Raw genomic sequence first — 16,031 nt, forward strand, 5'->3', positions numbered from 1 at the left:
AAATTAATATACTTATACTTTCAGTTTTTAAAAAATAAATATACTTTTGAAAGTACTTTTAAGTCGTACTTTTGAAAATTAATTTATATTTAGAGTAAAGTATCGTTTTTGTCCCCAACGTTTAGGGTAAGTGTTAAAGTTGTTCCTAACATTTGAATCGTCCTATTTAAGTCCCTAACGTTTTAAAATTGACTCAATGTTGTCCTGCCATTAGGAATCTGTTAACGGAATTAACGGCAGGACAAAATTGAGACGATTTTGAAACGTTAGGGACTTAAATAGAACGAAAACCTTGGGGACGAAAATGATACATAAAAATAAATTTTAATTTTATCCTTCACTAATATCAATATTTTATGGTACATAGTTATTCAATTATTTTTAATCACATTTAAGTAAATTATACTTAATCACATTATTTTGATTCTAAATAAATTTATTTTTTTTATAATTTTACTCTTAAAGATTTTTACTCATTATGAAATGTTTGTAAAATTACTAGAATCACATTACTTTATTGTATATTTATCATTTTTTCCTACAAGTTTATGTACTAGTCATTCTACAAATATTTTATGATGAGTAAAATTTATTAATAATAAAATTATAAAAAAATAAATTTATTTAGAATAAAATTAATGTGATTAAGTGTAATTTACTTAAATGTGATTAAAAAATAATTGAATAATTATGTACCGTAAAAAATTGATATTATTGAAGGACAAAATTTAAATTTATTTCTATGTATCATTTTTATCCCAACATGTTCGTCCTATTTAAGTTCTTAACGTTTTAAAATCGTCTCAATTTTGTCCCGCTATCAATTCCGTTAACAGATTCCTAACGGCATGACAACATTGAGTCAATTTTAAAATGTTAGGGACTTAAATAGGACGATTCAAACATTAGGGACAACTTTGAGACTTACCCCAAATATTGGGGACAAAAACGATACTTTACTCCTTTAAAATTAATTTATATTTATTAAGATTAAAAAGTCTAATATAACATTATGTATTAACTAATTTTTGAATTTATTTTTTTATATTTATGTTTATTATAGTATTTTTAAATTTTAAAAGCTATTTTATTAAATATAAGAGAAAAAGATAAATAGGTCCTTGAATTTTTGGCCCGTAGATATTTAAGTTTCGAGAATTTGAAAATATATTTAAGTCCATGACCTTCTTAAAATCTGGACATCGATCCCTCTGTTCACTTAGGTAGTGTTTGGTGGAGAGACAAAGACTGAAAGACTGAGACTGAGAGACAGAGACTAAGAGATATAGGCTGAAATAAATCTCAGTATTCTGTTTGGTGTAAAATGAGAGACAGAAATTGAAACAAGAATAAAGCTCTAATTTAATTTGCACAAAGGATAAAATTGGAATTAATTAATTGAAATGAGAGTATTTTAGATATAAAGTGTTATTAAAATTTCAGCCTGTCTCTAAAAATTTCAGTCCTTTGTATCTTTACTTTTTGGAGGTACTGAAATACTGAAATTTTGGAGACAGAGACAGAAATTTTAGTACTAGTCTCTGAGCCAACAAACATGATAATGAGTCTCAGTCTTTCAGTCTCTGTCCCAGTACCTCAAAACAAACGCTGCCTTAGGTTTTTTAGACCCAACGGAAAAATCAAACGTAGCTTTTGTTGTACTGATCTGATCGATATAGATGCACATGTGGGAGAATTTTTAAAATGGAACAAATTAAACCCAAAGATTAATGTGTCCAAATTTTAAGGAGATCATGAATTTAAATATATTTTCAAATTCTCAAGACTTAAATATCCACAGACGAAAAAGCCATGAATCAATTTATTATTTTTTCTAAATATAATTATTGTTACTTTTTTTTTTTTTTACCAAAGATATGAGACTCGAACCCGCAACCTCTTAATTGAGTATGGGGAGACTATGCCATTTGAGCTATTATTCATTGGCAAAATTTGGAAAGATAGGAGACTCGAACCCGCAACCTCTTAATTGAGTATGGGGAGTTTATGCCATTTGAGCTATTACTCATTGGCTATTGCTACTTATACTTATTAAAAATTATTTTTAATTTGATTTATTAAATATAAATACTGTAAAATTTAAAAAATTATCTTTTAAAAAATAATTTTCATATATTTTTTTTAGAGAGAAAAAGTTTACCACACTAAGTCCACATATCATTTGGATTGATGGATCTAAAAGCCTATATGCATGACTTTTTTATTTTTACCGTTGTATTTTGTCTTAGTACATCATAGGACACTCAATACATGGGTTCCTAAAGCCATATTCATGCATGACTTAAGTTGGTTAAAAACCTGCAAGAAATGTTTCTGGCTTTATCCATTTGACCATTAAACACGCACGAGAATCCACCTAACACGTTTTTCTTTTCAAGTGCAAGAGAAAGTAAGAACACAACTTTACATAATTGTTGTTAGCACTTAACATGGTGTTACTGAGCTGTACTCACACGACCCAACACCTCACATGAATTAAAGAAAAAAGAAGTTATCCTTAATATGACTTTATTGTTATCGTTAATATAGACTAAATTCTAAGAAATTATTCCTGAGAAAAGGTTTTGTTAATTAACTTTGTACAAGACTTTGCTGGTACGAGTCCAGGGATGAATAAAAAATTTATTGGTCTTGGTGATAATGTGATCGATTCTCTAGAGCAGCAATAGTTCGATAGTAGTACTTATAAAGACACTTCGATGTTCAAGTAAGTCGAAATGAAATCGTCATCGCTGCCCCTACTCAACCGAAGAGAAGTCGTCTCGCCGCAGTTAAACCCAGCCGAGGCAGAAGTGTCAGAGCCTCTTCGGCAGTAAATCAGCAAATGATTTCTTAATTCCTTGGACTTTTTGTGATTTATGCTTCTTTTATTTTTGTGATATTTGGGATTTTCGGTGATTTCTGAGATTTTATTTCTCTGAGTTATGTGATTTTTGTGATTTTTTTATTTCGGTTATTCTATTTATGTGATTTCTGATTTCTGTCGTTTTATTTCTTGATTCATGGGATTTTTTGTGATTTCTGCTAATTTATTTCTATAATTCTTGGGATTTTTTGCGATTTCTGGGATTTTATTTCACTAATTTATGTGATTTTTGTGATTTTTGGGATTCTATTTCTGTAATTTCTGTGATTTTCTGATTTTTGTGATTCTATTTATAGGATTTATGTGATTTTCTGATTTCTACGATTCTATTTCTTGATTCCTGAAATTTTCTCTGATTGCTGCGATTTTATTTCTGTGATTCTTGAAATTTTCTGTGATTGCTGGAATTTTATTTTTGTGATTCTTGGGATTTTATATGATTTTTAGAATATTATTGTTGATTTATTATATTATTTTAACTTTTAATTATTTTTTTTATATAGGATTCACACAAATCGAAATCTACCATAACTACCATTACATGATGAAAGAAGGCTTTTAGAATGTGTTCGGTTGGTCGGGTACCGGACGGTTCGGGTTGGGACCCTGAGGTCAACGCTCGGTATGGTGGAGAGGCTCGTCTGGTCGTGGTCTCCTGGTCCCGGGTGTGCGAGGTCCCGAGCACTTCGCATGCAGAGAGGGGGGTGCCACCTGCAAAGACACTCCGACGCTCTTGTCAGAATATGTGCAGGCGGGGCGGAGGTAGTGTAAAAAATGTGACGTACCTTGGGGGGAGAGCCAGTCTCCCCCTTATATACATGTCAGTAGTGGGCCCCTCCAGTGGTCAGGCCCATACCCCCAAGGACGCTGTCCCACGACTGTGTGCAAGCCGTACGGGACGCGTGTCCGAATCGGGTGGAGGACGCGTTATTGGGCCGGCGGGAACTCGGGTCGGGTTAACCCGCGTGAGTTTGGGCCGGGCCGTAACAGTGCCCCCGACGCGTCAGCGATGGCCGTGAGGGCCATTGATGGCGCGTGATGTCTACGTTCGTACGTTGTCGTTGGGTCGGCTGATCGTGGGAGAGACGCGTCTCTTGTGCGCGTGTCTCTTGATCTGCTGTGGCATCTGTTTGCCGTTTCGTTCTCCGCGCTGGGCATTTAATGCTCATAATGATTTGAAAAAACCTATGCGCAAAGACTATCTTGCCCCTGCTTTCTTTCGCGCTTTTGGAGGTGGTTTTTAAACAGTTTTCTCCCTGTCCATCTCCCACTCTTACTATTTCCAACTCCTTCTCTCCCTAACATCCAAAGCTTCCAGTGCGAACTCCCTCCCGCTTCAACTTTCAGTCCAAGTTTCCTTCATCGTTCCAGGTAATTTTCTGGCTTCTTTCCTTTGGTATCTGTGTTATGCCCTGTTGTTATGCGATTGCTGCTTGCATTTGTTGCATGACTAGTTTATTTTTGTTGAAGGGTTTTTCAATGTTGGGGTAGGTGAGTTTAGGGAAGGGGTACCATTCCAGGATAGGTTTTTTGGGTGGTTTGTGTGGTAGGCGTAGTTTTTAGCCGTGTCTGGTCATGACTGAGTTGAAAAGGCGTAGTTTCTGAGTTTTTTCGGGCTCCCGACCTCATAGACTAACGGAGTGGTACCCCGCTGTAGGTATGCCTCGCGTTGTCTCCCGGTCTTCCGGATCAGGTGCGGCTTACGACCCGTATGCTTGGGTGACTGATGATATAAGGAGCTCACCCAACCAGATGGGTTTGGAGGAATTGACGGAGTTCCGGCAAGCCGGCTACTTGTGTGGGGGGACTGACGAAGAGGCCAACTACGAGGCCATTGTCCCTGCTCCCCATGAGCGTATTTATGAGCTCAATTTTCACTCCCCTCGTGTCCCCGATTGGATCTGGTTTTATAAGTCCATGTTCACGCAAGTTGGCATTCGGATACCGTTCTCCGAGTTTCAAATGGCGCTGCTGAACCGGATATCCGTCCCCCCGTCTCAGCTTCATCCGAACAGCTGGGCTTCGATCCATTGCTTCGAAATGGTCTGCGAGTACTTGGAGCTGCCGGCGTCGGTGGACGTTTTTCTTTTTTATTTCAACCTTACCAACCCCTCCAAACAGGGGAAGGCGAGGAAAGGGTTTCTTTCTTTCCGTGCTGCCCAGGGTAGGAAGATTTTTAGCCTTTTTGAGGATTCCTACCATGGTTTTAAGGATAAGTATTTCAAGGTTCGTCCCGTCAAGGGTCGTCACCCCTTCTGGTTGTCGTTAGAGGGGGAGCGCCTTATCCAGACTTACTGGAGTTTTGGCGCGGGGTCGAATCCTTTCGTCAAAGTGTCGTACAAAAGGTTGTCGGCTGTAGATAGGCAGATAGCTGACGTCCTTCTTGCTATCTTTGAAAAGAACCCCGTGAACCCACATCTTCTTATGGGTGAGCGGGAGGCCGCCAGGAGCTATATTCGTGAGTTGTCTTCTCTGTTTGCCTATGTTTCTTAGTCGTTGTTTTTCTCTTTCCGATCTAACGACTAATCGTGCTTGTTGTTTATTGCAGTGGAAATGTCTGCCACCATGACCGGTCTTGAGAATCTGATGAAGACCTTTTTTGAGGCAAGTGATGACGAGAATGCCAAAGAGAAGGACGTCGGTAAGTCGGAGGGTCCTTCAGGGGAGAAAGAGAGTCAGGCTTCCCCTACCCGGGATACCGAAACGTCGGGAAAACAGACCGTAGGAGGTCAGGCTTCCCCTACCCGCGATGAAGGGCCCGCTGATGGGCACGCGACTCTCACCCCTCATCCGGACAGTGACATGGAGCTTATCCATACTCCCAAGAAGCGAAAGATGTCTTCCAGCCCGGAAGGGGCCCTTACCATAATGGAGAGGAACTTTGATGCCACCAAATTCATTGACTCCCAACTGATACCCGGGACAGAAGAGCATTTTCATGAAACCGAACTGTCCGGGCAGGCGAGGTGGATGTATCGCACCTTGCTTCGTGGGGCCGTGATAGCTCGGAAGGCCGAATTTGAGTTATCCGGTATGGAGGCGCTTCGGAGGAAGCTTGAGTCCTCTGCTAAGACGAACAATGACTTTAAGGCTCAAGTTGAGCTCCTCCAAGGTCAGCTGTCCGAGATGGGGGGAAGCTCAGTGCTGCTGAGGAGAAGTCGTCGTTTGTTGCGGAAAGGTTGAAGGCGTCCGATGAGACCGTGGCCCGACTTCTTGAGCGTGAGATGACATTGGAGGGTCAACTTAACGCCGCTCAGGGTCGTGTTGTCGCCTTGGAAAAGGAGCGGGAGCAGGCCGTCTCGGAGGTGAAGGCCGCTAAAGCAGAGGCCGCTGAGCTTAAGAAGAAGCTTAAGGTGGCCAAGGAGCAAGGGAAGAGTGCTATCTTGATGACCGAAGATGCCCTGAAGGCTCAGCTGAGGATTGCTGCTCCTGATTTCGAGACGTCGTTAATTGGTGTTTTCAAGACTATCCAGGACGGAAAAATTGTTGATATGCCGAGGAAGTGAAGTCTTGTAACTTAGGATATTCTGTCGTTTTGTTTGTTTTGAACAATTTACTTGTCCGTTCTATATTTTGACGCTTTATACGTTATCGTCGTTTGATTGCTGTGATTTGTACTTATTTCGTTGTTTTGTCGTGTTGCCGTTATCCCCTTACCGTTTATTCTGGGTGGGCTTATTTCTTGTGCCCGTCTCGCCGTTTTCACATTTGGTAACAGTTTGGACCGATTTGGTCGCGTTGTCGTCGAATTGGTTGAGGCCTATGAGCCGTCTGGCTTCTGGGGTGATCAATCCCGGGGTGCCGTTTTAGGTTTTAGTCATGTGAAACAGATGTGAAGTAAGAAAGTTTTATCAAGTAAAAATTTGAACAAGTAAAAATTACTCGTCAGTTGGGCAAGTATTTGACAAAATAATTAGACAAGATGAAATATCGTGTAGATAGGGCAAATATCAACTATCTGGTTAGGCTCCCTGGTCGGTGAGCCGGTGGGTCAGGAGTAGAACCTCTTTAGGTTACCTGCGTTCCACGTTCTGGGTATTTCCTTGCCGTCGAGTTTTTCGAGCTTGTAAGCGCCTTTGCCGAGTACCTCCCTTACCCTGTAAGGACCTTCCCAATTTGCCGCCAGCTTTCCTTCTCCTGGGGTCGGGACGCCGATGTCGTTGCGCCGCAAGACGAGGTCCCTTTCCTCGAAGTCTCTTTTGAGGATTTTTACGTTGTAACGCAGGGCTATTCTTTGTTTCAGCGCCGCTTCTGTTAGGTGGGCCATCTCCCTTGTTTCTTCAATCAGGTCTTTCTCGACCGCTTCGCTCATGCCCGCGAGTAGTAGTCGGGGACTTGGTTCGCCGATTTCGACTGGTATTACCGCGTCGACCCCGTAAGTTAGGCGAAAGGGAGTTTCCCCCGTGGCACTTTGCTCGGTTGTCCGGTAGGACCATAAGACGGAGGGGAGTTCGTCGGCCCAGTTTCCTTTCTTGCTGTCTAGGCGTTTCTTTAGACCGAGAAGGATGACTTTGTTTGCGGCCTCTACCTGCCCGTTTGTTTGGGGGTGTTCTATTGAGGAAAATTTTTGCTTTATCCCCAAGCCAGAGAGGAATTCCGTGAACTTCTTGTCGGTGAACTGGGTCCCGTTGTCTGAGATAACGACCTCCGGGATACCGAAACAGGTTATCACCTGCCTCCACATGAACTTCCGACAGTTGGAGGATGATATCGTGGCTAGCGGTTCAGCCTCCACCCATTTGGTATAGTAGTCAATGGCCACAATGAGGTATTTGACTTGTCCTGGGCCGACCGGGAAAGGTCCCAGGAGGTCGACTCCCCATTGTGCAAAAGGTCGTATAGTCGTTAGCGAGCTTAGCTCGGAGGCCGGTGCCTTGTGGAAGTTGGCGTTTTGTTGACACTTCGTGCATTTTCTGACGAATTCCTTTGAGTCCTTCATCATTGTCGGCCAGTAGTATCCTGCTCGGACGAGCTTCCTTGCTAGGGCTTTGCCCCCGATGTGGTGTCCACAACACCCCTCATGGACTTCCCTGAGCACGTAGTCCGTTTGGTCGGGGTGTAAACACTTCAATAGGGGCTGGCTTAGTCCCTTTTTGAATAGTTGTCCCTGTATGATTGCATATCTGGCCGCCTCCCTTCTGAAAGCTTTGGCTGCTTTCTCGTCTTCGGGTAACTTGCCGAGTTCCAGGAAGTTGGTGATGGGGTCTAGCCATGAGGGGCTCGACTCCGTCAAGTGGAGGGCGACCGTTGGTTCCTTTATCATGCCCTGGATTAGCGACCGGTTGCCCGATCCTGGCTTTGTGCTCGCCAGCTTCGACAGGAGGTCTGCCCGTGTGTTCCTTTCTCTTGGAACGTGCTGGACGATGACCTCCTGGAACTGTCTTGTCGTTTCCTTGACTTTTTCCAAGTATTTTTGGAGGAGGGGGTCCCGGGCTTGGTAGCTTCCGTTTACCTGTGAGGTGACGACTTGGGAGTCGCTGCATACTTCGACCCTTGTCGCCCCGACTTCCCGAGCCAGCATTAGTCCGCCTAGGAGAGCCTCATATTCTGCTTGGTTGTTCGACACTGGGAACTCGAACTTGGTCGATTGCTCGTAGACGACCCCTGCTGGGCTTTCCAGGATGACTCCTGCTCCTCCGGACGTTTGGTTGGAGGCTCCGTCGACATGAAGCCTCCACCGTGTGCCCGTTTCTTCGGGAGGATCCCCTGTTACCTCCACCAAAAAGTCTGCCATTGCCTGGGCTTTGATTGCAAGTCGGGGCTCATACTGTAGGTCATATTGCGAGAGCTCGATGGCCCAGGTCATCATCCTACCAGCCAAGTCAGGTTTCTGCAGTATTTGTCGAATCGCCTGATCTGTCCTCACGACTATACGGTGACTCTGGAAGTATTGTCTTAACCTTCGGGAGGACACTAGGAGCGCCAGTGCCAGTTTTTCCAGTTTGCTGTACCTCAGCTCTGGTCCCTGGAGTGCCTTGCTCACGAAGTAAACGGGCTGTTGTGTCTTTGCCACTTCTGTAACGAGGACCGCGGCAAGCGCTTCCTCGGTTACTGACAGGTAGAGGTAGAGCGGTTCTCCGGCTCTGGGTTTCCCGAGAACTGGTGGTGCCGCCAAGATTTCCTTGAAGTGGTTGAATGCCTCTTCGCACGCTGGGGTCCATTCGAACGTCATTCCCTTTCTCATTAAATTGAAGAAGGGTAGGGCTCTGGCTGCCGATGCGCCGAGGAAACGGGATAAAGCTGTCAGTCTTCCGGCAAGCCTCTGGACGTCTTTGATGCAACCCGGACTCTTCATCTGAAGGACCGCTTGGCACTTTTCGGGATTGGCTTCCACTCATCTTTGAGTGATCATGAAGCCCAGGAACTTTCCGGCCTCCATGGCGAAGGCGCATTTGAGCGGATTAAGCCTCATGTCGTGTTGTCGTAGGGACAAGAAAATGCCGTTAAGGTCGCTTAGGAGATCGTCAGGTCGTGCGGTCTTTGCGAGTATGTCATCCACATAGACTTCTACTGTTTTGCCCATGAGTTCGTTGAATATCTTATTCATCAACCTTTGGTACGTGGCTCCGGCATTTTTTAGACCAAACGGCATTACCTTGTAACAATAGATGCCCCCTGGCGTTATGAACGCCGTTTTTTCCTCGTCGGGTCGGTGCATCGGTATCTGATTGTACCCCGAGTAGGCGTCCATGAAGCTCAGATATCTGTACCCTGCCGCTGCGTCGACGAGTGCATCAATATTAGGTAGGGGGTAGCAGTCCTTGGGACAAGCCTTGTTGAGGTCAGAGTAGTCTACGCACATTCTCCACCTCCCGTTGTGTTTTTTGACCAGGACCACATTCGACAACCAAGTCGAGTAGTCCAGTTCCCGGATGAATCCCGCTTCTAAGAGGCTGGCCGTTTGCTTGGCCACCTCTTCCGCCCTTTCCTGCGACATTTTTCTCCTTCTCTGGGCCCCTGGTTTGGCTCCTGCCTTTACGGCCAGGTGATGCGACATGAGCTGGGGATCTATCCCGGGCATGTCGGCAGGTGTCCAGGCAAAGAGGTCGGCATTGGCCCTGATCATTTCCATCAAAGGCTCCTTTATCTCGTGGGGGAGGTTTCTGTTTATGAATGTGAATTTATCGTCCTCCTCGCCGACTCTGAACTTTTCCAAGTCTCCTTCCGGCTCTGGTCTGGGTTTGTCGTCTACCCTGGCATCCAGGTCGGCCAGGAAGACCCCTGACGCTTCTTTGGATTTCTTTCTGAGAGAAAGGCTGGCGTGGTCGCAAGTGACCGCCGTTTCCAAGTCGCCTCTGAGGGATCCCACGGATCCGTCATCGGTGATGAACTTCATCACCAGTAGTTTCGTACTGATAGCTGCCCCTAAGTCGTTAATGGTCTTTCTCCCCAGGATTATGTTATAAGCCGTCGAATCTCGTAATATCACAAAGTCTGCCATGACTGTTCTCCTTCTTTGCCCTAGTCCCACAGAGGTCGGGAGTGTGATGATTCCGTCCGGCTTGATGAAGTGGTCACCTAACCCTACCACACCGTGCTGGTGGGTCGTCAGGTCGGAATCTCTCAATCCCAAGGCATCGAAAACGTTTCGGAACATGATATTTGAGTCTACCCCCGTGTCTACCAGGATTCGTTTGACGAGGCCAGTTCCGACCCTAGCCGTGATGACCATGGGCGGACTTTCCGGCGCCTCGTCGAACCATTGATCCTCCGGGCCGAAAGAAATAGTTGGGAGACCCTTAAGACTTCTAACGGGTGAGGTGGAGATCGCTAGGACCTTGGCATCTTTTTTCTGTGCCGACTTCGACTTCGGGGCGGTATTTCTGGCCGTTACCACGTTTACCACCGTGAGGCCGTGGTCGTCACCCTCTGGTTCTTGTCGTCGCCTCGTTGGTCGGGATCTATCTTCGGTGTCGTGGTCCCGGTTGCGTCTCCTTGGTTCCCTTATAAGGTGGGCGAAATCGGCAAGTTTGCCGTCCCTGATAGCTTGCTCGAGGGCGTCTTTTAGGTCAAAGAAGTCTTGGGTCTTGTGCCCGTAACCCTTGTGATACTCGCAGTAGAGGTTCTTGTTTCCTCCTGTCCTGTCCTTCAGTGGTCGGGGCTTCGCCAGTATCCCCTTTTCTGCTATCTGTTGGTAAACTTCTGTGATCGATGCCGTGAGGGGGGTGTAGTTGGTGAACTTCCCAACTCGGGGGAACAGTTTGGGTGGTTTACTCGGGCCGCCGTCCCTGGCGTGTTCCTTTGGTCTTTCTCTGGCTTCGAAGTGCCGGGCTTGGTTATAGGCCGGCTGCCGTTTATTGGCAGCCACAACCCGGCTGACTTCCTCGTCGTTAATGTATTCTTTGGCCACGCACTGGATCTCTTGCATTGTCCAGACGGGCTTTGTAGTGAGGTGTTTCCTGAAGTCCTCGTTCTAGAGTCCGTTTGTTAAACACAAACTTGCCACTGAGTCCGTCAGACCGTCAATTTCCAAGCACTCGTCATTAAAACGGTCCAGGTACTTCCTGGTCATCTCTCTGGGTCTCTGTGTCACCCCCAGCAAATTAATTGGGTGTTTGGCTTTGACAATCCTAGTGGTGAACTGAGCCAAGAAGGCGTGGCTGATGTCGGAAAATTGGGTCACCGAGCCTTGCGGGAGGTTGTTAAACCACCGTATTGCCGGGCCCGCTAAGGTGACCGGGAAAGCGCGGCATCTGACCTCGTCTCCCACCCCTTCTAGGTTCATCCTGGCCTCAAAGGCCGTCAAGTGCTCCAGGGGGTCTTGCGTTCCGTCATACTTCATGTCTGTCGGCTTGTCGAAGTGTTTCGGTAGTCGGACCTCGAGTACGGAGTGATGGAAAAGAGTCGCTCCTATTATGACGGGTCCTCGGGCAGTTCTTCTCGACTCGTTGTTCTCGCGGTGAGCTTCCTCGTCGCCCCTGTTCGACGCGCGCCGCCTTTCGTGTCGGGCGTAGATAGTGGGGTCGCGACTTCTTCTTCTGGGGCGTACCCGCCCTCAGTGCTCTCCGATTCGTATTGGGGGCTCGGCGTGCGCCTCGAGCGGCTCCTTGAACGGGAACGGGTGGGGCTCCGCTCTGGGGAGCGTTGGTCGCGCTCTCTTTCTGCTAGCCTGCGCTCTAAGTCCTGCATTCTGTGGCGTAGTTCTTGCATTATCCTGGCGTGGTTATCACCCGTCCCCCCGAAGGGGCGTCTCTCGTGAGTCTGTGTCGCATCCCTCGGGGGCGACCGTTGCTGTTGCCGGGATTCCGTCGCGACGGCGCCTCCCCCGAGCACGGGAGGCGCTACCTCGGAACCTGTCCCAGTCTGGACCAGCACGAAATCCATGGACGGATCCTCCCCACAGACGGCGCCAATGTTCGGTTGGTCGGGTACCGGACGGTTCGGGTTGGGACCCTGAGCTCAACGCTCGGTATGGTGGAGAGGCTCGTCTGGTCGTGGTCTCCTGGTCCCGGGTGTGCGAGGTCCCGAGCACTTCGCATGCAGAGAGGGGGGTGCCACCTGCAAAGACACTCCGACGCTCTTGTCAGAATATGTGCAGGCGGGGCGGAGGTAGTGTAAAAAATGTGACATACCTTGGGGGGAGAGCCAGTCTCCCCCTTATATACATGTCAGTAGTGGGCCCCTCCAGTGGTCAGGCCCATACCCCCAAGGACGCTGTCCCACGACTGTGTGCAAGCCGTACGGGACGCGTGTCCGAATCGGGTGGAGGACGCGTTATTGGGCCGGCGGGAACTCGGGTCGGGTTAACCCGCGTGAGTTTGGGCCGGGCCGTAACAGAATGCGATAAATATGTTTAGTATTTGGATATGTTTAGTTATGTTATGAATGTTTGGTTGTTTGAATGGAGACAATGTTTGTTGGTAATTGTTATTTAAGTCTTTTGAAAACAGGAAATTATGTTTGTAATGACAATCAAGAATTTTTTTTTTCAATTTTTTTCAATTTTATTTAAAAAATGTGCAGATATTCATGGGTACCCAAGTCCTTGGCGGATATGGGGTCTCCGTAACCCGTGGTGGGGACGGGGACAGGTAATGGGAACGAGGGGCAGGAGGAGGGGGGCATGTCCACGGGGATCCGTTGCCATCCCTATGCATAACGTACCTAAGGGAGTCCTTGACTCCCTTTATATAGTTTGCAATTGTTATCTTATCTTGTTGGTTAAGATAAGGGAAGTGTTTGAATTTGAATATTGGTTAAGGATTCGTGGTTATTGGGTTGGTCTTGGCCGAAATGGTGGCCCATACCCGGGCAACCGGGTTGTAGCTGCTCCAACGGGGGACCTGGGGATCGGGTATGCTTAGTCTTATCACTGGGTAAGCTCGTTTCTTCGTAGTATCTGGGGGTTCGCGAGCCTCACATGGGAGGACGGAGCATCACCGCTTGCCTACGGACGAGATCGGATTTCGCGATGTTTGGTGTGCTTAGTCGTTTCACTATTTATCCGTTGCTTTTCTTGGTGATAGGACTTCAACCTTTGTGGTTCCCAAGGCATCATTATGACGTTTAATGGGGGAGAGAAAGGTTTAGTTTTTTCTTTTTTTGACCCTTGTCCCTTAGTAATACCATTCAAATTATTTGGGAGTTTATTTCCTTGGTTTTCGTTGCTCTAACTGCTTGTTTTTACACTCCTGTGACTTTTTTGCTTGTGTCATTTTCTTTTTCCTTTGCTGTTGGTGTTGCCGTCGGGTTTGGTTGTTCACGTTTCACCTCTTTCCTTCTTCATATTCTAGCGTAGGTTGGTGCCCTTCTTTTATGTGTTTCCTTTACTAAACTTTTGTTTTGTATCTCCTTCATTTCTATTTTTGTGAACTTTCCTATGTTTAGTGATAGGAAAATGCTGATGGAGGCTATTGCGTTTAGTGTAATTTTAGGGGTTTTGTGGGGTTTGGTAGTTATTTGATTGTGGTTTCTGATATAGGTAGAAATTTTCCTTGTTTCTCTGTCTCTGGGTAGTGGGCTAACAATGGTACACCTATTTGGATATAGATATGGTGTGGCTGAGGGGAGTTCAGGGAACCTGGGTCCTATTTTTCCTGACGTGTCGGGCATGCCTTCTCGATTGGACGAGGGGGACCTCCAAAGGCTCTGGGATGAAGGGGTCGTGTTAGGAGGTGGTGAGGAGGCGGGGCAATATGAGCTGGTGCTCGCTGACGAGAATAGGAGGATTTGCTATTTCAACTTGGATTCCCCTCGCATCTCGGACTGGATTTGGGTGCATGAACCCTTGTTTATCAAGTTAAGGGTTCAGTTGCCGTTTTCTGAATTTCATAGGGCTCTTCTGAACCGGGCTTCCACGGTGCCATATCAATTGCATCTAAATATATGGGCGTCTATTTGAACCTTTGAGTTGGTGTGTAGTTTTTTGGAGATACCGGCTCAGTTTGAGGTATTCTTGTTTTTCTTCTTGTGTACCATTCTGCACAAGGAGAGGAAACACAGGAAGGGGTATATCTCCTTCCGTGCTCAAACAAACCGCCGAATCTTTGACTTGTTCAACGATTTATTTCATGGATTCAAGGCGGAGTACTTCAAGGTTCGTCCCACCGAGGGTTGTTGTCCGTTTTGGCTATCGCCAGAGGGGGAGCGCCGGATTTGCGTGTATTGAAAATTCGGGGCCGGGGCTTCCTATCTCACGAGGGTGACCTACAAGGGGTTATCTCCTGAGAATAAGGATATTGCCGATTTCTTGTTGGCACTTTTTGAGGATAGGCCTCTTAATCCTCGCAACATAATTGGGGATCCCGAGGAGGACAGGTCCTATGTTGGTTTGTTCTTTGTTGTTGTTTGAGTTTACTTGCTTATTTGTTCCCGTTATCATAACTTATGGTTTTTATTCTTGGTCTTCTTTTTCTTTCTTGTAGTTGAGATGGCTGATGGGCTAACGACCTTGCAGCGATTGAATGCTGCCTTTGTTCAGGAGCCGATGGGGGAGGGGGGGAGGTTGAGGGATATTCTCAATCAATGCCTCTGGCTACTTCTATCCCTAGTTCTCAGAGGTCTCGCATGAGATCAGTCAAAACGGGGTTGTCAGAAATGACGATATTCAGAAGATACCAATTCTTGAGCTGGACAAGAAGCATAAGAGGCCCAAGGGGTAACCATGAGGGTATTAGTACGAGGGTGGTTACCCCTTGTGTGATGGACAGGTCCTTTGACGCTCTCGACTTCATTGACCGTCATCTGCTGCCTGGTACTGAAGATTTCTTCCAAGATTGAGATTTGTCCGGCCAAGCTAAGTCGGTGTACTGTGCCCTCCTCCGTTTGACCACTATCATCCGGAAGGCCGAGCCTACGCTTTTGCAGACCTTTTTTTTGGATGGAAAACTCCGACAAGCTCAGTCGGAGCTTACTGTCCTGAAGGAGTAGTCGGAGTCATCTAAGGTTGCAAGGGCCAAGGCTATGAAGGATGCCGAGAATGCTAGCTCCGAGATCTTACGCTTGTCTGAGCAGGAGACCGAGCTGACATCCGAAGTGGCTAAGTCTCAGAAGTTGGCTGCTGATGCAGAGAGTTCTGCTGTTGTAGCTCATGCAGAGGCTGATGCTGCAACGGTGGAGGTGGAAGACTTGAGGAAGCAGAACGCCAGCCTCCTGGCTGACACGAGAGCGGCTATCTTGGCTACAGAAGAGGCACTGAAAGCTCAGGTCCGGGTGTTGGCTCCCGACATGGATGTGTCAGTCATGGGGCCTTCCGGACCGTGAAGGATAGGGAGATCGTGGACGTTGAGTAGCCTGCTTTTTTTATTTCCAAATTTTGTAAGCCGTTTTTTGGCATTTTTTACTTTGGTTTTGTGGAACAATTTCTTTTTAAATTTGTAAGATGTATATTCCGCAATTTGTACTTATTTTGGTGGACTCTTTTGTCTTGTTATGTATGAATGGTGGGCCTTTTGATAGAAAAATTCGGATATCCTTTTGTGTTAGCCTCAGGGATGATCGGTCTTCGTGGTAGCCGTTTTGTTTATTTTGTTCGTACTATTTGCTTGGTGAAAACACAGAAAATGTATTTAAAAAAGAGTATTAAAGCAATTTTTTTTTATTAAAGTCGGACCTCGTTAAAATTTCCCATTTTGGATAGGAAAGAGTGCTTAAGAAAACGATGTAAAGAATAAGAAGGTAATTATAAACAAGATATGAAAAATAG

The sequence above is a fragment of the Arachis ipaensis genome, chromosome B8 (genome assembly GCF_059453495.1).
Source record: "Arachis ipaensis isolate K30076 ecotype BB chromosome B8, ASM5945349v1, whole genome shotgun sequence".
In the NCBI taxonomy this organism is placed as follows: Eukaryota; Viridiplantae; Streptophyta; class Magnoliopsida; order Fabales; family Fabaceae; genus Arachis; species Arachis ipaensis.